This window comes from Schistocerca nitens, chromosome 4 (assembly GCF_023898315.1).
Source record: "Schistocerca nitens isolate TAMUIC-IGC-003100 chromosome 4, iqSchNite1.1, whole genome shotgun sequence".
Lineage (NCBI taxonomy): Eukaryota > Metazoa > Arthropoda > Insecta > Orthoptera > Acrididae > Schistocerca > Schistocerca nitens.
The window spans coordinates 927,649,683-927,674,557 of NC_064617.1; the positions used below are offsets into that span (position 1 = coordinate 927,649,683).

General features: G+C 42.6%; 1 long non-coding RNA gene across 1 annotated transcript in view; it reads left to right on the forward strand.

The window, feature by feature from the left end:
* Nucleotides 1-1,945: 1,945 nt before the first annotated feature.
* The window catches only part of LOC126252891 (uncharacterized), a 525,565-nt gene continuing 502,635 nt past the window's right edge, over nucleotides 1,946-24,875 (forward strand). Inside the window, exon 1 of the long non-coding RNA XR_007545866.1 lies at nucleotides 1,946-2,052. This is a non-coding gene — a long non-coding RNA (uncharacterized LOC126252891). The remainder of the gene's footprint in view (nucleotides 2,053-24,875) is intronic.

Genomic DNA, 24,875 nt, shown 5'->3' on the forward strand with positions numbered 1-24,875 from the left:
GATTTACTAGTAACATAAAAAGATTTGAGGCGGAACGGGACTCGAACGCAGATTCGCTGTTTCACGTGAACAGTCTCCTTAACCGCCTCGCGCTCCAAGTACGCTTTCAGTGCCGACACAGACTTCCATATACCCAAGTGTCTACGTCCTATGGGGCCCGCGTACAAAGTGTATGATTCCCGTACAGGGAGAAACATTGTTTTGCTCTTCATATTGCCATACTTTGGTATGAAGCAATGTTCCTTAGAACATGCATGCGTGCCCGACGGAACAGACACTGCCGGCGATTGAAAGCCGTGTTACATTGTGAAATGCATTCGTAAATTGGAAATATGATCGTACAACGGCTCTACGATTTACTATTAACATGAAAATTTGTGCCTGACTGGGATTCGAATCCGGATTTCCCGCTTCCGCCACCCGATCACGCCTCCAGGACTGCCCCTAACATCTATGATCTCCTAGTGCCTACGTCCCATAGTGCTCGCATACAAATCGTATGACTCACGCACAAGGAGAGACATTGTTTGCATCGTCAGATTGTATTGCTTTGCTACGAAATACCATGGGGCAGTGTCTGTATTCTACTGAATCTGTAGAGCTCCTTCGGACATTGAATCAAACTGTACACACAATGTAAAATACAGACGCTGCCATACTGTAACAAACTTAAGTTCATCAATGCAAGAAAACGAGATTACGCCACCACTTGATTAAACAGACATTTACACTGCTTAAAGTCAGGTCGACCATCCAACTGTGGTATAGACAGGAACGTCAACCTGCGAGTTTTCTTTCCTTCACCCTCTCCTAACCTATGGAGAATCAAGAGGTTAGATTAGGAACGTTTTTAGCCGTCGATACGAACGACGTGGTACCTTAAGGGGGGTAGGACGTCAAACGGGCCGACTTGGAGCAGGAGAGGCACCACATGACATTTTAATTTCCACTGTCTATACTTTTACAAATAAATTCATAAAACTTTGTCAGCATGGGCAGGAAGGATTCAGAATTCACACTCATAACAGTGGAAGTTCGAAAACATAACGAAATGATTTTTGTTACATGTGAAATTTCATCATTTTTTTCACTTACTAATGTCAGTATTTGTTGCTATAGGTACACCTTTCTTCATAAGTAAGAGAGATTCTTCGATGAATTTTGCACAGCATACAAACCATACCTAAAGGTGTATGAAACTCTAGAATTTTCCAAATCTATTAAAAACTGTGGTAAAAATTGAGGTAATAAACTACAAAATTTTTGTTTTTTCTAAACATGAAGTTTAAAATACAACAGCTCGTTTGTTTTTTCATAAATTAAATAAATTCTAGAGCTTCATACACCTGTAAGTATTGTATGTATGCTGTGCAAAATTCATCGAAGAATCTCTCTAACTTATGAAGAAAAGTGGACCTATAGCAACAAATGCAGCCATTAGTAAGTGAAAAAATGATGAAATTTAGCACGTAAAAAAAATTTTTTTTTGTTATGTTTTCGAACTTCCACTGCAATGAGTGTGAATTCTGAATCCTTCCTGGTGATGCTGACAAAGTTTTATGAACTTATTTGTAAAAGTATAGACACTGGAAATTAAAATGTCGTGTGATGCCTCTCCTGCTCCAAGTCGACCCGTTTGACGTCCTACCCCCCTTAAACGGGGACACGTTGAAAAAGTGCGAAGCATTCTTTTACAAGGCGGCTAATGCTCCGCTGTGAGAATCACGAAGACATTTTCGCTAGCGCGCGTGAATGAGGACTTATGGACCGCAGACAATAAGGCCTGTCGTGTTTCACGCGCAGAAATTTCGGGCACGATTACCCCATTCAATAGCCATCAGCGCGCAGCGCACCGCGCCGTCTGCAGCCCTCGGCAGACACACGGTGAGGGCGCCGAGCGGTGATTGTTGCTTCGGCGCGCTCGGCCACTCACTGCGCAGGCCTCCGCTAGGAGCGCTGCTGCGCCGCCCGAGGACGAGACGCGGCAGTTGCAAGCTACGCTTCGCCGCGTGCAGTCACCGGGAGCGACTATCCTGTCGGACGTTGGCCCAGGTACGTACGCGTGCGAGAGTGTTGCGTGTTTCCAAAGAGCATAATGTGAAATCAGCGATAGATTCTTTGAAATGTATTTCTTTATGACTGATTAAAATTCTTTAATTTTGGACGTAAACAAATGAAAATAGTGATGTTTAAAAAGATATCAAAACAGTCCAGCTAGCGATTTAGTGGCCTTTTTCGGTTACACAATCATCTTTAGACAAACTTAATATCAACAATGACAAGGAAACATTAAGTTAGTAAATTTTTCCAGCAGGTATCTGTCAGTTCTGGATATTAAGCTGATGTGAAAATATTTGTATGTAAAGTATAACCCACATATTAATAAAGATAACATCAATATAAACTGTTTTGAACATAATTTTAACTTGTTTAGTCAGTTGTACAGCGCCTATTCTAAATTTTTAACAACGACCTATCATACTTACCAATATTTTCGATTTTTTGATTGTCTCGTTACCGTACCAAAAAGAAACAGCGTGATTCAAGTGTTTTTTAAAAATATTTAATATGCGGCGTAATTTTCAATTTGATCAGTTTCACAAAAGAACAAATAACCTTTTTCAAACCTTAATGAAACCGAGTTGTTTCCATTGAATTAGTTTCCCTCTATAAGCTACTGCACTAGACAGTAATTCTATGAAAGATAGTTAGTTTAGTTGTACAGCACTATAGGCCTACAACAACGGCTTGTTAGGAAATATCATACATTTAAATTAAAAACAACAGAATGCTTCCATTAAATAAATGATTACGGGCGGCACAAGTCATATCAGTTTTTCTCTCTTCGACGGATGCGACGATAAATTTCTGTATTCCCGTATCAGGAATATTATAATCTGCCCATAGAAATAATGACACTAAACTTTAAATATGGTTATTATATCTTTAGTTAACGTAATTTTACCAAATTTGCCACGCACGCTGTATCAGTCTGCTGGATAAATAAATGACACGAAATTTTCAATTTTGAGGTAGTTTTCTTTCATAAGGTTTACTGCTATTTCCGTTATAGAGCCGCGAGAAACGATATTTGTCACACTTTTTTTTCCTTTTTTTTTTAATGTGTAACTATATTTGAGGCCCTGTGGGCTAACCCTCGGCCTATAACATGTGCTAGTAATTAAGATAGTTAATTGTTGGCGCGAGAGAATATGTTACTTAGGGAACACGTGCGATACTTCGCGTGCGGCAGTCGTATTTTCAAAAATATCCGTCTGTATAAGCCTATGTTGCCTTTGAAACTGAAAAGAAGGTATAGATTTGATGTGTTTTTATAGGTACTTGAAAAAATGTACCAAGTGGTTGTTTTTGGTCATTTAATAAATTCGTAAATTTAAATTTCACTAATTTGGAAACTCTTATTGCATGATATTTAATGAAAATAACTTACGAAATACAGCAAACTGCCGATTGTCCGAGGTAACGCAGACCTGAGAGTGCAGTGGCAACCTAAAAACATGGATAGTCCAAAATACACGTTTTCCCCCAAAACTTATATTTACCGTATTTAAATCACATGCTACATGTCACACCTGAAAGTTCGCTGCATTATTTACGCGTTACTCACCGGAAATTGTGAATTAATATACTAAATTATGCTTATAACACACTTCATTTCCTTTCAGTCCACTTTCGGGAGATAGTGGTCCAGGTATTTTTTTTTTTTTTTTTTTTTTCCTAACGGCAACCCTCATTTACCGGAGAGTGAAAAGATCGGTGGTCAGACAGATTTTGCCCATTGTACTCTAATAATAGATCAACATTTTTCAGTGCGTCCTTATACTTGATAAGTGTTTTCTCGATTATCTCGTCTCTACCGAGAAAACTTTCTGTACTATTACAGGCCAATCCGCTTCTGTTAGACGCTCAAATCCCGGTTAACACGTATTGCCATTTAATAACTTGAGGATGCTTCTTCGTATACCTTTTCACAACTAGAAATTTGTATTCTAAACGAAAATATTGCTTTTGGTTATAACACCATACTTCTGTCTTGCCGCGCGGGATTAGCCGAGCGGTGTAAGGCGCTGCAGTCTTGGACTATGCGGCTGGTCCCGGCGGAGGTTCGAGTCCTCCCTCGGGCATGGGTGTGTTTGTTTGTCCTTAGGATAATTTAGGTTAAGTAGTGTGTAAGCTTAGGGACTGATGACCTTAGCAGTTAAGTCCCATATTATTCCACACACATTTGAACATTTTCTGTCTTCCGGTTTTTTTATATATTTTTTTTCAGTAGCGCCGAACTAAACACAGTTAATCAGAAGCATGCAGTACTACTTGCAAGTAGTTAACATAAGTAATAAACATGTATCACGAAACGCTATTAACTTTATTTATGATGGTATACAATGAGTTGTTATAGTTCAAAAATGGTTCAAATGGCTCTGAGCACTATGGGACTCAACTGCTGTGGTCATCAGTCCCCTAGAACTTAGAACTACTTAAACCAAACTAACCTAAGGACATCACACACATCCATGCCCGAGGCAGGATTCGAACCTGCGACCGTAGCAGTCGCACGGCTCCGGACTGCGCGCCTAGAACCGCGAGACCACCGCGGCCGGCGTTGTTATAGTTCTTTTAGTTAAGTGTTGAAGGTAAGTTACTTTTTTTCCCCGTCTGTTTCTCGTTACATCAGAATGCGTAATCTAGAAGCGCGTTTCATAACAGACACTCATTTTACTTCCTCGAAGGATATATGGAAGGCCTGTTTGTTTATTTTTTATAAAACTAATACTGTATCAGCAGCGTAAGTTGGCAATATTACAGTCTGGATTATTGAAACGTAAACAACAACCCAACGTACATCAGAAGAGGAATATAACAGACAACTGAATTGTGTTCCGTTGCGAAGTCGTAAAGAGCAGTGACTGTGGTATCAGTGCCAAAGGCGGCAGAAATTCATAACTTTGACTACTGGTTTCAAACTGAATATAAGCGGAAAACAAATGGGGATAATCGCAGTAGCTTAAGCAACCTTACTTCAGTAGTATAATAAGCAATTGGTTTTATACTTTAAGGCTTATTTTTAAGCTACTGTTGATCATTGTAGCTGCTAAAACGAGAAGCGTAATAGGGGGAGTAGGGATATCGGTTACTGCAAAGGCAGATGTAAATTAATAATGCCCTCAAATAAAGATTTTATATAAAAAAGAGGAGGACGAACAGCTGTTCAAAGTTAGTTAATAATTAGTGTAATTTACATTTAACTTTTAATTTTCATCGAACAGCAGGGACTTCTGCTTTTGTTGCAAGACATCAAGATATGGTTTTCAACAATTATTAGACGTAGTAAAAAGTTAGGAATGCCAGGGTCCATTTTACCTGGACACGTATTGCTTCTGTGACTTCCTGAGGTACAGTACTGTGGCCCAACAGTTGGATGTCAGTATGCGAATCCGATTCCCTAAAGAGACTGGCAACGAGCCAATACAAATTATACCTGCCCCTCATAATCACGCATCGGTAATTTTCCGCAATTTGTTAAACTTAGCCGGCCGCGGTGGTCTAGCGGTTCTAGGCGCTCAGTCAGGAACCGCGCGACTGCTACGGTCGCAGGTTCGAATCCTGCCTCGGGCATGGATGTGTGTGATGTCCTTAGGTTAGTTAGGTTTAAGTAGTTCTAAGTTCTAGGGGACTTATGACCACAGACGTTGAGTCCCATAGTGCTCAGAGCCATTTTTTTTTTGTTCAACTTATGGGATGTAGTTTTAGCATAACGCAGCCAAAAGTGGTATTTTAGCAATTCTGCTAACAGTGCGACTACTTTTACACCGCCTTCCTTAACAGAGAGTGACTGAGTAGTCAATACTCAGAGTGTCGCTATTCTTTCGTAGATGTTGACTTTGATGTACCGAAACATTAAATATGCGATTGTTAAATTAAACTCGCTGCTCCTGGCACAATGTTGGTGCGCGGGGAAAATCCTTGGCATCTGGTTCAAAATGGCTCTGAGCACTATGCGACTTAACTTCTGAGGTCATCAGTCGCCTAGAACTTAGAACTAATTAAACCTAACTAACCTAAGGACATCACACACATCCATGCCCATGGCAGGATTCGAACCTGCGACCGAAGCGGTCGCTCGGCTCCAGATTGTAGCGTCTAGAACCGCACGGCCACTCCGGCCGGCTCTTGGCATCTGCCACTAGAGTTGTATGAACATCTCCATAACCCTCTAGCGCTTACTAAACAAATCAAGGACTCAATGGGCCGCTCTTCTTCGTATCTTCTATATCTCCTTTTTTATGTTACATGATAAGGACTCAATCTAACGAAAAATATTCAATAATCGGCCGAACAAGTGCTTTATAACCTCCCTTCGTAGATATGCTCTGTCAATGAAACTCAGCGTAGCATTCCCTCTGACTTAATGTATGCTGTTTTTCCACTTTAGATCACTCCTGACAACTACTCTGCTACACAGGCTGTTTAAAAAAAGTGTCACATATTCCTTGAGGAGGTGATTTTGGCCAAAACGTTAAGTTCCTGTAATAGTATGTCCACAAGCGAATACCTATTGAGATTTCGGCGAAGCTGTTCTCTCATTCACATCTTATGCTGAACTAGACATCATAAGCAGTGTTGCATGTGCTTACCACTTATCTTGACACATCCTTCAGCCATTCTTCGCAGCGAATCACGCTGTCTTTCGAAAATACCTGGTTCAAAAAATGGTTCAAATGGCTCTGAGCACTATGGGACTAAACTTCTGAGGTCATCAGTCCCCTAGAACTTAGAACTACTTACACCTATCTAACCTAAGGACATCACACATATCCATGCCCGAGGCAGGATTCGAACCTGCGACCGTAGCGGTCGCGCGGTTCCAGACTGTAGCGTCTAGAACCGCTCGGCTACTCCGACCGGCCATACCTGGTTCCATTCGGATTGCACCACATGCGTTGGATCACACCATCCTGTAACGTATGCCGCTGTCGATGGGCTGGGCACATACTGAAGCCTTTAAATGTGCCCATAGCCATAACTCCAACAGAATCTGGTCCGGTGAACTGGGAGGGCACGCCTCCGGACGTCCTCGACCAATCTACCGATCAAAAAACGTTGCAGTGAGGTACTGTTGCACGATTGGTAGAAAATGGTGTGGCGCCCCGTCGTCCATAAATCACAGTCTCTCTGCAAATGTAACATTGTCCAGTGCTGCTGGTAGATTATCGTGCATAAATCAATGATACACAGCACCCGTTAATCTGCTTGGTAAACTGGATCCACCTAAGAGTGTCAGAAACAATTCCTGCCCAATCATTGATACTGAAACGATCTTGATGATTCACCTCCATGATTGCTCGAGGATTTGGATCTGCTCACACGTGCATATTCTGTCAATTTACTATGCCATTTCTTGCGACGGCCCACACCTCTCAATACTACGCATTATCGTCACGAGCAAAACTGTCCATATCTCAATAGATATTGTTTCCGTAGACGTAATTACAGGATTTTTTCTTTTAGTTCTGACGCAACTACCTCCCGTACGAATATGCAGCACTATATTTAAGCAACCTGTACTTACGGTTATTAGTCTCCACTAATTTATCGCCAATAGTGTAACATCTTCAGTCATTTTATTTTTTCTTCTTTTGAAGAAACGGTCGACTGTTGAACAAATGAGGGAGCCAGTAAATATCTCATAAGCCCGCCCGGTTGGCCGTGCGGTCTAACGCACGGCTTTCCGGGCGGGAAGGAGCGCCGGTCCCTGGCACGAATCCGCTCGGCGGATTTGTGTCGAGGTCCGGTGAACTGGCCAGCCTGTGGATGGTTTTTAGGCGGTTTTCCATCTGCCTCGGCGAATGCGGATTGGTTCCCCTTATTCCGCCTCAGTTACACCATGGCGGCGAGTGCTGCACAAACAAGTTCTCCACGTACTCGTACACGACCATTACTCTACCACGCAAACATAGGGGTTACACTCGTCTGGTGTGAGACGTTCCCTGGGGTGTCCACCGGGGGCCGAACCGCACAATAACCCTGGGTTCGGTGTGGGGCGGCGGAGGGGTGAAGTGGACTGCGGTAGTCGTCGTGGGGTTGTGGACCACTGCGGCTGCGGCGGGGACGGAGCCTCTCCGTCGTTTCTAGGTCCCCAGTTAACATACAATACAATACAAATATCTCACAACACGACTCGAATCTTTCCCATGGTCTTAAAAGTTTTGAACTTACAGTGGCAACTTCTGTAGAAAGTTTCACTGCAGACATAAAGATTATTCGTTTCTGTTTTTTCATTATGTAATTACTTTTAAAATTTAGTCGTTCCATTTTAAAACTAGTTTTGCACTATTTCAGCGAACGAAATGTTCCAGAGCAATAGTCATCCAGAAAGAGATATTCATCCATTCCTGCGTAGTCATCCTTTGCTAGATAAAGGCCTATACCAGACATATCCATGCATAACGGGCTTCCGATATACGCATCCCTATTGCTTCTCCATGTTCTCCAATTTCGTGTACCCACCTTTCCATCAGATCGCCATCTCTTGTTATTCTTGAAAAATAGTAAAGAAATTCCTCAATCCATCCAACATTCATTGACTTGGCTATATGTCCGCCAAACTCTTTTTAATTTTCGGTACGATCTTAATTCTAGGTTTAGCGAGCGCAGTTATTTGCTTGCAGGGGAACTGCGGTCGTTAGAAATTAAAATTGTAGAGCTGCCACAAGTCGCACATGATTTTTTCTTTATTTTACATGTTTCACTCGACTTTCGCGAGCTTCTTTAGAAATTACCTGGCCGAGGGCCACTCGTTACATACATACACAGCCTGATATTAGTAACGAGTGGCCCTCGGCACGTAATTTCTCAATTTGCTCGCGATGGTCGAGCGAAACATGTAAAATAAAGAAAAAGTTACACGTAGTTATATGTGATTCTACATACCTTCATATATATTCCGCTAGCCACCAAGCGGTGTGTGGCGGAGGGCACAATTCGCGCCAAAGTCAGATTTCCCCTGTCTGTTCCACTCGTGGATCGCACGAGGTAAAAACGACTGTCTGAACGCCTCAGTACGATCTCTAATTTCCCTTATCTTTGAATGATGATCATTGCGCAATTTGAAAGTTGGTGGTAATAATACATGCTCTACATCCTCGGTGAATATCGGATTTCGGAATTTAGTGAGCAGCCCCTTCCGTTTAGCGCGTCGTCTATCTGCAAGTGTATCCCACTTCAAACTTTCTATGAGATTTGTAACGCTTTCGCGATGGCTAAATATACCAGTTACGAATCTTGCCGGTCTTCTTTGGTGACCTTTTCAATCTCTTGAATCAGACACAACTGGTAAGGGTCCCATACAGGTGAACAATAAAACTGGACGAACTAACGTATTGTAAGCAATTTCCTTTGTTGAAGGACTGCATCGCTTCAGTATTCTACCAATAAGCCGCACTCTAGAGTTCGCCTTTTCTTTTACTTGTGTAATCTGATCATTCCATTTGAGATCATTTCGAATAGTCACAGCCAGATAGTTGATGGATGTTACCGCTTCCAAAGACTGGGCATTTGTTTTGTACTCGTACAATAATGGGGATTTTCGCCTTTCTGTACGCACTAGGTTACACTTACTGATATTGAGAGATAACTGCCAGTCATTACACGATGCATTTATTTTCTCCAAATCCTCATTGATTTGTTCACAATTTTCGTGTGATACTACTTTCCTGTAGACTACAGCATCATCGGCAAACAGTCTAATGCCGCTGTCAATACCATCAACCAGAATGTTTATGTAATTGTAAAAAGCAGCGTACCTATTACGCTTCCATGGAGCATTCAGGGCTATCCGTTTGTTTTCTTCTCTCTCCCAGAAATTCCCAGAATATCTGGCCATTGGTTGCCGTGTACCCTCACTTGTCAATGGGACTCGCGTAGAAGTTTCCTGTCTTACTGCCTTATCAAAAACAGCCAATACAAGCTGATTTTAAACTTGTATTTTTCGAAACACGGGAAGCTCAGTTCTGAAAAATATAAATTTAGCAATGTCTTCCTACATTATGTTCATCTGTCGTCAATGCAAGAACTCTTCAGGTCCTTCTCTGGTTTCATTGTTAATTTGTACTATTATTTTCGGTACACTGATTTTTATATTACTTTAGTGCTGATGCAACAACCTGCAAGCTCACTTTCAAACTGTGTTCAGTACTTTATGCGATCAAAAGTATCCCGACACCTAACAATGTGAGGAGCGTCCACCATTCACCTCTATGACGACATTAACTCCTCTGGGGACACTTTCAATGAGGTGTCTCAAAGTGTGTAAGGAATGGCAGCCCCTTCCTTAACAGCCAAAACCAGAGACAGTAGTTGTGTCGGACGCCGCGGTCTGGTGCAAGTCGACGTTCCAACTAATCCCACAGTTGTTCCACTGGGTTCAGGTCCGTATCAGGAATGTTACTGTCCACGAAAGATTGCCTCACAAATACTGTACTGTGGCATGGTGCATTGTCGTGCTGATACATTAAATCTCTTCCTCTGCTGCAAGCAGCACACACTGCTCTAAAATGTGTTCTTATCCTTCTGAATTTAGGGTTATTTTAAGTGCTGTAGGGCGTACACACCCTATCCACGAAAATAACCCCATACATCTACATCTACATCTACATTCATACTCCGCAAGCCACCCAACGGTGTGTGGCGGAGGGCACCTTACGTGCCACTTTCATTACCTCTCTTTCCTGTTCCAGTCGCGTATCGTTCGCGGGAAGAACGACTGTCTGAAAGCCTCCGTGCGCGCTCTAATCTCTCTAATTTTACATTCGTGATCTCCTCGGGAGGTATAGCCGGCCGCTGGTGGCCGAGCGGTTCTGGCGCTACAGTCTGGAACCGCGCGACCGCTACGGTCGCAGGTTCGAATCCTGCCTCGGGCATGGATGTTTGTGTTGTCCTTAGGTTAATTAGGTTTAAGTAGTTCTGAGTTCTAGGGGACTTATGACCTCGGGAGGTATAAGTAGGGGGAAGCAATATACTCGATACCTCATCCAGAAACGCACCCTCTCGAAACCTGGCGAGCAAGCTACACCGCGATGCAGAGCGCCTCTCTTGCAGAGTCTGCCACTTGAGTTTATTAAACATCTCCGTAACGCTATCACGGTTACCAAATAACCCTGTGACGAAACGCGCCGCTCTTCTTTGGATCCTCTCTATCTCCTCCGTCAACCCGATCTGGTACGGATCCCACACTGATGAGCAATACTCAAGTATAGGTCGAACGAGTGTTTTGTAAGCCACCTCCTTTGTTGCTGGACTACATTTTCTAAGCACTCTCCCAATGAATCTCAACCTGGTACCCGCCTTACCAACAATTAATTTTATATGATCATTCCACTTCAAATCGTTCCGCACGCATACTCCCAGATATTTTACAGAAGTAACTGCTACCAGTGTTTGTTCCGCTATCATATAATCATACAATAAAGGATCCTTCTTTCTATGTATTCGCAATACATTACATTTGTCTACGTTAAGGGACAGTTGCCACTCCCTGCACCAAGTGCCTATCCGCTGAAGATCTTCCTGCATTTCACTACAATTTTCTAATGCTGCAACTTCTCTGTATACTACAGCATCATCCGCGAAAAGCCGCATGGAACTTCCGACACTATCTACTAGGTCATTGTTTTTAACTACCCACGCACGGTCATGGTGCTAGATGGACTGCTGTTAGCATTTTGGAGCTCACGAATGAGTCCATCAGCTCATCTAATGCTATTGTTTAGAACTACCACTGTAACACCAACTCCTCCCCATTTGATTGTTGGCTATACATTTGATGAGAGGTAATGTTCTGCATGCATTCCGTAAACACAAACCCTTACATCTGATTGCTACAGGTATAGCGTGGTTCATCATTTCGTATCCCACCTCGAAGGCGGCCCGTGAGTCTGCTCCTGTAAACTGAAGGGTAGACCGAATATAGGAAGTGAGTAGGAGCAGGAAAAGGTGAAATGCTTCGGTACTGGGTATAGGTTATAACTCTTTTACTGGTTTATGAACATTTACAACTGATAATGTTACTTAACTTTGCGTATAGATGAGCACGTAGGTGCGAAGCCGTTCATGTATCAAAGCTAACAGCTACTAGAAATTACGAAGGCAAATCGGTAGTGGCTCTCCCACTATGAAATACAAACAATGTTGCTTGGTCGTCTACTCGGAATCAAAATGGGCTGAATCCGGAGCGGCGCTCGTAGAGCTGCACAGCGCCGGCTAGAGGGCGCTGTTATCGGTTTCTGTGTCGTAGTGCCAACCTAAGAACTTGTACCTACGCCGTGGCATCGTAGCTATCGATACCACACATCACAACAAACCACTGGTTTCCAGTCATCCGCTGTACAGTGGCGATGGTCTGTAACCACCTCGAGCATCGTTCAGCGCTGACTCCAGAAACGTGTGGCCTTTGACGAGTTACTCGGCTATTGTGCCCCATTGTTTTTAACTACCCACGCACGGTCATGGTGCTAGATGGACTGCTGTTAGCATTTTGGAGCTCACGAATGAGTCCTTCAGCTCATCTAATGCTATTGTTTAGAACTACCACCCGCAAAGCTCGATGTACCCTGTACGTCAGTACCAGAGGTGTGTCAGGTCTTCGTTTAGCTATAGTTATTGATTCACCTTTCCACCTCACAGTCACATAAGTAACAGTTAGTGTTGCCATAATCCAAGGACGAAAATCAAGGACAAAATTCGGTGATTATAAAGATGCGGTTGAAACACGGACCGATATGTTGTGCAAGTGACCATTGGTTTGCATTTCAGTTGAATCTTCATCATTACTTTACAGTGGTAATTATGAAGCTGTGGTTGAAACCTGGAATCACACAATGTCCTTTCACCTTTCTGCACGTCAGCCAAATCTTCATAATTACCATAATTCAAACAGTAATTCTGTCAGCAAAGAAGTTGTAAGTAACAAGGAAAATTAATCCAAGCATTAATGGTGTCTGTTTAAGGAGTGGTCAGTGATGAAGAAAATTGCAATTGACATTAAATAACTTTTCAGTTAAAGCACTGAACTCAAATCATTAACATGTACACAGTCATGTTGCTACAATTGATATATATCTTTCACTTTATGCTTTAAACTTGTCATATTTCTCTGAGCCCTGGACAGAAGAAAGAAACTCGCTCCGATTCTGAATCAGTCTATGAAAATATGTCCAATTTATGTTTTCATGTTATATTGGATTTGGAGCATTGCATTGACTGATGCTTTTTTACCCTGTTTCTTTCTTCTGTCCATTGTGCATTCACAAGGGAAAACACTCTCTCTACATTGGCATTATGCCATGGAATGGAGACATAGTGCTGCACAACAGCAAGCAGTTCTGAATACTGCTCTTTAGAAACACAATCCTCAAAAAATTTAACGCATTTTTTATGAGGTATCATCTCCAAATTCTGGTTATCTCCCTGTGTAAGAAAACATTTCAGTTTCATTTATCATAAAGATTCTGAAGTGACACGGAATATCAGCACAGGTTTCAACGGCTATCGTTAAGTCTGCAGAAGTTATGAAACACTTGATCGGTGGCCAATGGCAAAACTTGCGTAAATTTTTTTTTTACTTACTAGCCACTTTTTTCGCAGACATTTTCCTCTTCGTCCAGGACAGCCGTCTTCGAGCATAAAAATCGGACTGTCAGCGAAATCCGCGACGTATGGCAACACAACTAAAAATCGATTCGGGCAGCTTTAGACGGGCTGAAATGTCCCTGGCTGAACTTTTGCTCAGGTGACATCCAATGACTAGCCCACGTTCGAAGTCAGTGAGCTCTCGTGACCGACGTGTTGTAGTGTTACTGCTTGCCGGCCGCAGTGGCCGAGCGGTTCTAGGCGCTTCAGTCTGGAACCGCGCGACCGCTACGGTCGCAGGTTCGAATCCTGCCTCGGGCATGGGTGTGTGGGATGTCCCTAGGTTAGTTAGGTGTAAGTAGTTCTAAGTTCTAGGGGACTGATGGCCTCAGATGTTAAGTCCCATAGTGCTCAGAGCCATTTGAACCTTTTGTTACTGCTTCTGTACTGACAGCAAATATTCCTTGCCTCTTTTTGTACCAGCGGGTCCGCTTCTCATCATATGTGGGGGTCGATTCCGCGTTACACAAGGGTTTCCGGATACTTTTATCAGATACTTTGTTTCTATTCGTTACTGAAGTTCGTCTGCAGAAGAGGCAAACACTATAATGTTATCAGCAGAGCAAAGGTGGCGTAAGTACGAACAAGAGCAAAATACTCCTCAGCTTTTCAAGTTTTTTGTTCTTTCAAATTCAGTTCTTTGCCGTTAATAAGATTAGTTACGGTGGTACAGAATCTTCATACTTGACTTCTCTTTCTGTTGTGGATTTCTTATTATCCTGATGAACTCGAGAGGAAGCTGTTGCATTGTCGAGTGTATTCTCCATTGTGCTGAATCAAAGAATCATTTCTAGAGTACTGTCGGCACCGAATTTATTGCAATAGAGTCATAAACTTTCTCGTCTGTATATTCCAGACGTGAACGTTTGGGGAAGACAACAGGAATAACTCGCGTCGAAAACTGACAGCTCTGATAGTCACACCAACATTTGTTCACCGTTTCTCCTCTAAAGAAAATATGCGTCTGTGTTTAACTTCTTTCTCGAGAAAGTCCAGATTATTTTGTTGGCAGTAATCTCTGCTGCGACCTTGGCCGCGCTTCCCGGTTAACTGTCTCCGGACTGAATCCATTATACAGCAGCGGCTCGCGTAGCGCCCGCATATCGCGTTCTCTTTCGTGTAAACAACACGTCGCTCTCTATTCACTTGTATTTCGGGGCGCGTAAAGAGCCCTCGAGATACATTTCCAGTTGTGCCTTCGGCTGCGGAGTTCAGTTTACCATTATCGAGCGTTTTTTCAGTGATGTCGGGTAGTGCTTTCCTGCCATGAGTTACCTTCAAGAGTTTAGTTACATATTATCGCAGCAGGTCAAGTAACTTTTATTGAACGCAGCACTACGCTTCATATTACGCAGATATATGACACTATTTTACCACGTACTCACCAAATCCCTGTACACAACGGTCGGAACGTTCTAGAAATACTTGAGTACTTTGGCGGTAGAAATTCGCTCCTTGGTCACGAAGCACTTTGGCAACCGCTGTGTAAACTCATCGTCCGAAGATATATATATATATATATATATATCTTTCCCCTCGCTACCCCTTCCCCCAGATGCTCTCTTATGTATGATGTACGAGGCTAACAAGAGGAGGCCACAACGTTTGGAACGCGGATTTACTGCAAACTTCGTACGCTCGTAGCACCCCATGAGGACAACAAAATGTGTGAGCAGTAGCGCATACTTCTCAAGCGTTATTGAGAAAATCGCAAGATAATTTCGTTCGTCTATATATATATATATATATATATATATATATATATATATATATATATATATATATATATGAGTCACCTAACGTTACCGCTGGATATATTTCGTAAACCACATCAAATACTGGCGAATCGATTCCACAGACCGAACGTGAGGAGAGGGACTAGTGTAATTGGTTAATACAAACCATAAAAAATGCACGGAAGTATGTTTTTTTAACACAAACCTACGTTTTTTTAAAATGGAACCCTGTTAGTTTTGTTAGCACATCTGAACATATAAACAAATACGTAATCAGTGCCGTTTGTTGCATTGTAAAATGTTAATTACATCCGGAGATATTGTAACCTAAAGTTGACGCTTGAGTACCACTCCTCCGCTGTTCGATCGTGTGTATCGGAGAGCACCGAATTACGTAGGGATCCAAAGGGAGCGGTGATGGACCTTAGGAACAGAAGAGACTGGAACAGCACATTACGTCCACATGCTAACATCTTTTTATTGGTCTTTTTCACTGACGCACATGTACATTACCATGAGGGGTGAGGTACACGTTCGACGGGCGTTTCATAGGACGTGGAGGACGCATAAATTGGCCAGCCCGTTCTCCTGATCTTACACCTCTGGACTTCTTTCTGTGGGGTACGTTAAAGGAGAATGTGTACCGTGATGTGCCTACAACCCCAGAGGATATGAAACAACGTATTGTGGCAGCCTGCGGCGACATTACACCAGATGTACTGCGGCGTGTACGACATTCATTACGCCAGAGACTGCAATTGTGTGCAGCAAATGACGGCCACCACATTGAACATCTATTGGCCTGACATGTCGGGACACACTCTATTCCACTCCGTAATTGAAAACGGAAACCACGTGTGTACGTGTACCTCACCCCTCATGGTAATGTACATGTGCTTCAGTGAAAAAGACCAATAAAAAGGTGTTAGCATGCGGACGTAATGTGTTGTTCCAGTCTCATCTGTACCTAAGGTCCATCACCGTTCCCTTTTGATCCCTACGTAATTCGGTGCTCTCCGATACATACGATCGAACAGCGGAGGAGTGGTACTCAAGCGTCAACTTTAGGCTACAATATCTCCGGATGTAATTAACATTTTACAATGCAACAAAAGGCAATGATTACGTATTTGTTTATATGTTCAGATGTGCTAACAAAACTAACGGGGTTCCATTTTAAAAAAACGTAGGTTTGTGTTAAAAAACATACTTTCGTGCTATTTTTATGGTTTGTATTAACCAATTACACTAGCCCCTCTCCTCACGTTCGGTCTGTGGAATCGATTCGTCAGTATTTGATGTGGTTTACAAAATATAGCGTTTAAGCAAGAAGCGGCTATAGCCGAGTGGCGCCGGCACGGTAGCTCAGCGTCTTCGGTCAGAGCGTTAGCTACCGTTTATAATAAAAAAACTGAGCGAACGATCATCGACCGAAGTGAACGGGTGTCATCGGACGTCCGCCCTGAACAAATTCAGCGAACTATATAGAACAAAATGTTTTTTGTTTAAAAAAAGTGTTTGGCGTTCAAGCCGCTGGATCGAGTTCCGTTCGTCAGGTTTTTTTTTTTTAATTTTCAGCACAATCATTTTCTTTATTATTTATATTGCAATTGATTTTTTTTTTCGTCATCAGTCTACTGACTGGTTTGATGCGGCCCGCCACGAATTCCTTTCCTGTGCTAACCTCTTCATGTCAGAGTAGCACTTGCAACCTACGTCCTCAATTATTTGCTTGACATATATCAATCTCTGTCTTCCTCTACAGTTTTTGCCCTCTACAGCTCCCTCTAGTACCATGGAAGTCATTCCCTCATGTCTTAGCAGATGTCCTATCATCCTGTCCCTTCTCCTTATCAGTGTTTTCCACATATTCCTTTCCTCTCCGATTCTGCGTAGAACCTCCTCATTCCTTACCTTATCAGTCCACCTAATTTTCAACATTCGTCTATAGCACCACATCTCAAATGCTTCGATTCTCTTCTGTTCCGGTTTTCCCACAGTCCATGTTTCACTACCATGCAATGCTGTACTCCAGACGTACATCCTCAGAAATTTCTTCTTCAAATTAAGGCCGGTATTTGATATTAATAGACTTCTCTTGGCCAGAAATGCCTTTTTTGCCATAGCGAGTCTGCTTTTGATGTCCTCCTTGCTCCGTCCGTCATTGGTTATTTTACTGCTTAGGTAGCAGAATTCCTTCATTGACTTCGTGACCATCAATCCTGATGTTAAGTTTCTCGCTGTTCTCATTTCTACTACTTCTCATTACCTTCGTCTTTCTCCGATTTACTCTCAAACCATACTGTGTACTCATTAGACTGTTCATTCCGTTCAGCAGATCATTTAATCCTTCTTCACTTTCACTCAGGATAGCAATGCCATCAGCGAATCGTATCATTGATATCCTTTCACCTTGTATTTTAATTCCACTCCTGAACCTTTCTTTTATTTCCATCATTGCTTCCTCGATGTACAGATTGAAGAGTAGGGGCGAAAGGCTACAGTCTTGTCTTACACCCTTCTTAATACGAGCACTTCGTTCTTGATCGTCCACTCTTATTATTCCCTCTTGGTTGTTGTACATATTGTGTATGACCCGTCTCTCCCTATAGCTTACCCCTACTTTTTTCAGAATCTCGAACAGCTTGCACCATTTTATATTGTCGAACGCTTTTTCCAGGTCGACAAATCCTATGAAAGTATCCTGATTTTTCTTTAGCCTTGCTTCCATTATTAGCCGTAACGTCAGAATTACCTCTCTCGTCCCTTTACTTTTCCTAAAGTCAAACTGATCGTCACCTAGCGCATTCTCAATTTTCTTTTCCATTCTTCTGTGTATTATTCTTGTAAGCAGCTTCGATGCATGAGCTGTTAAGCTGATTGTGCGATAATTCTCGCACTTGTCAGCTCTTGCCGTCTTCGGAATTGTGTGGATGATATAATGGGGAAAATACGTGTAATCGGATGAACCTTTATTAAATTTACAATGTTATTTGGCAGTCTACTAATTTTTACTATCACAAATAATGTAATATTCATAACTATCGACTAGTAAACGACCAAACGCATAAAGTGATACTGAAAATACTCGATCCAGCGATCCAGCGGCTTGATCGCCAACCACTTTTTTTTTTAATAAAATAAAAAAAAAAATTTGTTCTTTATTGTTCAGGGCGGACGTACGATGACACCCATTCAGTTCGTTCGATGATCGTTCGCTCAGTTTTTTTTATTATAAAGGGTAGCTAACGCTCTGACCGAAGACGCTGAGCTACCGTGCCGGCGCCATTCGGCTGCAGCCGATCCATGATTAAAATGGCCACGCACAGATATATATATATTTAACGACCGAAATTATCTTGCGATTTTCTCAGTAACACTTGAGAAGTACGCGCTACTACTTACACATTTTGCTGTCCTCATGGGATACTACGAGTGTACGAAGTTTACAGTAAATCCGCGTTCCAAACGTCTTAGCCTCCCCTTGTAAGTCAGTTATTATCCAGAACTTAGTTATATTTTTGTCTCAATTATTATCCAGAATTTAGTTATATTTTTGTTTATTTTGGTAGTTTTACGTCGATGGCCCATGCTTTGTTTATTTGTTGTTATATCTTTGCAGTTTTCAAGCTCCAAGGTTAGTTTCGTTATCGCTGCCGTGCTGTTAATCATGGCTGTTCCGCTGTCTATTTGCACCAAAGGAGAGCAACGTTCAGTGATCCGTTTTTTTGTGGTCGGAACACTATCAGGGGCTGAAATTCATGGAAGACTTTCGGTACAGTGCGGGAACAGTGTTTCACCACAACGCAGTGTCTACGAATGGATTGAAAAAATTGCGAAATGTTACGCACGACGAAGGAGCCGGACGACAGTTTACTATTACAATTGAAGAAAACATTGAGCGTTCACGTAAAATTATTCTCTTAGACAGACGATTAACTATTGACGAAGTGGCTCATCGTCTGCAAACTATTCATGGTTCTGCCTACGAAATCATCCACAACAGACTTTGGTTTCTTAAAGTTTGTGCAAGATGGGTCCCAAAACGACTCACATAGTTGCATAGACGTAAAGAAACGCGCTTGGACATCTGCAAAAAACATTTGCGTCGCTATAGTAGCGAAGGGGACAACTTTTTAGATGGGGTCATTACTGGTGACTAAACATGGATCCATTTTGGGACCCACAAGGTCCAGTACGGGAACATTATGGGGAAAGGGGCACAACATTAAAAGAATGTACGTCACAGTGAGATGCTTACTGCCAGGCTAAAGCCTGCAATTCGAAGCAAACGCCGAGGATTTCTGTCAAAAGGAGTTATGTTGTTGCACGACAATGCCCGTCCGCATACTGCTGCCCACACTGGTGAAACGCTCCAGAAACTCCAGTTTGGAGTACTGGATCATCCTCCATATAGTTCCGATCTTGCGTCTTCTATCACTTGTTTGGTCCACTCAAACAGGCATTACCAAGTGCATTGAAACGCAAGGAGACTATGTCGAAAAATGATGTTCTTGTAAGTTCAATATTTGATTGCAATAAAATTTTATAACTACTTTGCGGATAATAATTGAATTACCCTCGTATATCTACACAATTACTTAGCAATTGGCAACTGAATGAGTGTCAGAGGGTTCACGGAACCACCGCCCCCGTAGCTGAGTGGTCAGCGTGACAGACTGTCAATCCTAAGGGCCCGGGTTCGATTCCCGGCTGGGTCGGAGATTTTCTCCTCTCAGGAACTGAGTGTTGTGTGGTCCTAATCACCATCATTTCATCCCCATAGACGCGCAGGTCGCCGAAGTGGCGTCAACTCAAAAGACCTGCACCAGGCGAACGGTCTACCCGAAGGGAGGCCCTAGCCACACGACATTTCATTTCTCTACTATTCCACTCTCGAACAGCATGCGGGGAAAACCAATGCTTAAATCTTTCCGTGCGAGCTCTAATTTCTCTTATTTTATTATGACCATATATAGATGGGCGCCAAAAAAAATATTTTCACATTCTGAGGAGAAAGTTGGTGATTGCTATTTTACGAGAACATCCTGCTGCAATTGGAAACACCATTGTTTCAATGATTGCGACCTGAGTTTTCTTATCATATCCGTGATACACTCTCTCCTCCATTTCGCGATAATACAAAAACGAGCTGCCATTCCTTGAACTTTTTCGGTGTCCTCCGTCAGTCCCCCTCTGATGTGGATCCAACACCGCACAGCAATACTCCAGAAGAGGGTGGACAAGCGCAGTGTAAGAAGTCGCGTTAGCACACCTATTGCATTTTCTAAGTGTTCTGCCTATAAATTTGGTTCGCTTTACCCACAACATTATCTATCTGATCGTTCCAGTTTAAGTTATTAATAATTGCAATCCCTAAGTATTTACTAGGGGAGGTCACGATGTTGGGATCACAGATTTATTTCAAACTTTGTACACCTTTAGTAGGCCACTGGAACTACGTGATGTGCAATTAGTAAGGTGCACAACTCTGGCAATTCCGAGAAAATCGCAAGAGAAGTTTTACGCGTCTGTTTTGAGGCTTATGCATTTGTGCGTAGGTGCCGACGTTAGAGTTCAAGGTCAAGTGATTGGCGTTCCAACTTCCTAAGATGAAAGTGTATGACGCGACGGTTCGACTCGCGCTCATACTTAATTATTAATCTTTTTTTCGTCGCTGGTCATGTTATTTAATTTATATGACATTTGAGAGATGATATAACGAAAAAAAGACGTGTATTTTGGCTGAAGTATTTGCATGGGAGTTTCAATTTATTTTTTCCACGTCTGTATGACAGATACATCCTGCAAAGTGTAATGTTGAGAGCACGTCGAATGAGTAATTGTACATTACACTTGTGGTCTGACAAATTGTCACTTACTACACTACTGATTGTGAATAACGTCATTTGCATCAAGATTTATCGAGACTTGACTTGGGCTTTCCAAACCTGTTCCTCGTCCTTGAAAATTTAACTACAAATAGTAAATAGTAAAATATCATACGAAATTCACTACAACTTTATGAAAATGCACATGGTTTTTTTTTTCATTGTATCAGCTCTCAAACGTCATATAAATTAAATAATGTGAACAGTGACGAAAAATTTTAGGTTGAAACAATGAATATCTACAGGATTCGAACCGTCTGCTCGTCCACTGCCCTCTTGCTACGCCCGAATGCTCGCCACATGAGCACAATAACTTCTTGATGCCGGCACCTTCGCATAGACACATCAGTTACATTACACACGCGTAAAACTTCTCTTGCGATTTTCTCGGAATTGGCAGAGTTGTGCGTCTCACTAGTTGCACATTATGTGGATTCAATGGCGTACTAAAGATGTACAAAGTTTGAAATAAATCCGTGATCCCAACGCCATGGCCTCCCATAGTGAGTTGAATTTAAATCACTTAAATTTGTGTGATTTATCGTGTAATCTAAATTTAGCGGATTCCATTCAGTACTCATATGGATGACTTCATATTTTCATTATTCTGAGTCAGTTGCCACTTTTTTCACAGTACAGGTATCTTGTCTAAATCGTTATGCAATTTCCTTTGATCACCTGAAGACTTCATAAGATAGTAAACGACAGCATCATCCGCAAATAATCGAAGAGGGTTGCTTGGGTTGTGACCTGAATCATTTATGTTTAGGAACAGCAGTGGGCCTTCCTTGGGGAACGCCCGATATTATTTCTGTTCTCGATGACTTTCTCTCAGTTACTGCAAACTGTAACCTTCCTGACAGGAAATCAAGAAGTCACACAACCGAGACGGTACTCGATAGGCAATTTAATTAGAAGTCGGTGTGATGAACGGTGTCAAAAGCCTTCTAGAAATCTAAAAATATGGAATAAATTTGACATCCCCTGTCGATGCCGAAAAGATGGAAATCGCAGGGTGCAAAATCTGAACCTAAAGGCGGATACTTGCAAACCTCCCATCGGAAACGTTAGGCGCGCCATGTGGCATGTTGCTTTGTCGTGGACGAGAACAACGGCTTTACTTCATTTTTTCACGCCTCCTATTTATGGCATTGCGCAGTGGTGTCCCTGTTGCACTGTACGAATCGGCGTTAATGGTAGTGCCCTGCCGTAGACTCTTTGTACACAACTCGTTCACAGCCGAAGAAAATTGTGTTCATGACCTTCCCTGCTCGCCGGCCGCGGTGGCCGAGCGGTTCTAGGCGCTGCAGTCCGGAACCGCGGGATTGCTGCGGTCGCAGGTTCGAATCCTGCCTCGGGCATGGATGTGTGTGATGTCCTTAGGTTAGTTAGGTTTAAGTAGTTCTAAGGTCTAGGGGACTAATGACCTAAGATGTTAAGTCCCATAGTGCTCAGAGTCATTTGAACCATTTGAACCTTCCCTGCTCATGGCGCAACTTCGCATTTGTTCCGCGGAGGTGGGGAGATGTGGCCTCATTCCACAGACGCTCTCGTTGCAGATGTGAAATCATGGATCCGTGTCTCATTGTCAGTAATCTTGTCGGCTAAGGAAATGATTGCCTTCCACGGAAGGAAGTCCAGAGATGACATAAGCGTTGCGCATTTGTGTGCTGGGGACAGTGATCGCGGACCACAGCACCAGGATAGCTTCCGAAACTGCAGGCGATCGCGGACGATGTAGTAAACACTGCCTATTGTTATACTTTTCTGCTGAGAAATGTTCTACATAATCACTCGGCGACTGCCGCGAATCATTTTCTCGATTGCCTAGACTTTGTCTCTGGCCGATTTCGATGGTCTTCCTTCCCGATCAGCATCACACACGTCAAAGCGACCATGATACAATTGTTTGTATCGCTTCACTACAGCTGGACGCAATATTGCATTTCGTCCATATAAGGCCAGGAATTTCATTGCGAATCTGTGTGGAATTTAGATCTTTTTCGCACAAGAATCGTACTATCCTGCGTGCTTCAGTTGCTGCACTATTTCGCTCCCGCACTGGAATCAACCCGTTATCCGTAACGCTGCAGAGCTGTTTCTGCAGGAAACCCGCAACATAAACTCTTTTTCTGACAATGCGCCATTCATGTTGCATAGTGGTCTTAGCCTGCAACGACACCTATAACTTACTTTCTGAAGTCCCTGCGTATTTAGATATCTAATATCGGAGAGTTGTTTTATATGTAATCTTCAACTCTCATCATCCGTGCTAGGAAAACGTGCGAGCCAGTCAGCACGTTGTTGGATGATCTTCTACATCTACATATATATTCTGCAAGCCACAGCATGATGCATGGCTGAGGTTACCTTGTACCACTATTATTCGTTTCTTTTCCTGTCTCACTCGCAATTGGAGCGAAGAAAAAGCGACTGCCTATATGCCTCCGTGTGAGCCTTAATTTCTCTTATCTTCGAGGACCTTACACGAAATGTACGTCGGCGGCAGTAGAATTGTTATACAGTCAGTCTCAAGTGCCTGTTCTCCAAATTTTATCTGTAACATCTCACAAAAGCAAAGTCGTCTTCCCTCCATTTATTTCGACTTGACTTCACGAAGCATCTCCGTAATATTTGAGTGCTGATCGAACCTACTGGTAAAAAATCTAGTAGCCCGCCTGTGAATTGCTTCGATGCATTCCTTTAATCCTATCCTGTGTGGGTCCCAAACACTCGAGTAGTACTCAAGAATACGTCGCACTAGTGCTCTGTTCGCTGTCTTCTTTATAGATCAGCTACACTTTCGTAAAATTCTACCGGTAATCCGAAGCCAACCATTCGCATACCCTACTACCGGCCTTACGCTCTCGCACCATTTCAAATCGCTTTGCAGCGTTGCGCGTAGATATTTAATATACGTGACTGTGTCAAGTAGCACCTTACTAACGCTACGTGTATATTCGAACGTAACAGGTTTGTTTTACTTCTCAGCTGCATTAACTTATATTTTCCCACATTAGGAACAAGCTACCGTTCGTCACACCATCTGCAAATTCCATAAAAATTAGCCGCACGCGATTAGCCGAGCGGTCTGGGCGCTGCAGTCATGGACCGTGCGGCTGGTCCCGGCGGAGGTTCGAGTCCTCCCTTGGGCACGGGTGTGTGTCTTTGTCCTTAGCATAATTTAGGTTAGGTAGTGTGTAAGCTTAGGAACTTAGCAGTTAAGTCCCATAAGATTTCACACACATTTCAACACACACAAAAATTATGTTAAATCCTTCCACAGTCATTTAATGACGACACCTTCCCGACACCACAGCGACATCAGCAAACAGTCACAAATTAGTGCTTAATCTGCACGCCAGATGTTTTATGTACAGGGTGGCAATTATTGAACTATATGAAAAAAACGTAAATTATTTAGAAACTGCGGCGTGCACACACTTTACTCAACATGTAAACGTCACTACAGACATTCGGATTTAGGTTGTGACATGTACGATATGCCTTCCATCATTGGCGATGATGTGGCGCAGACGAA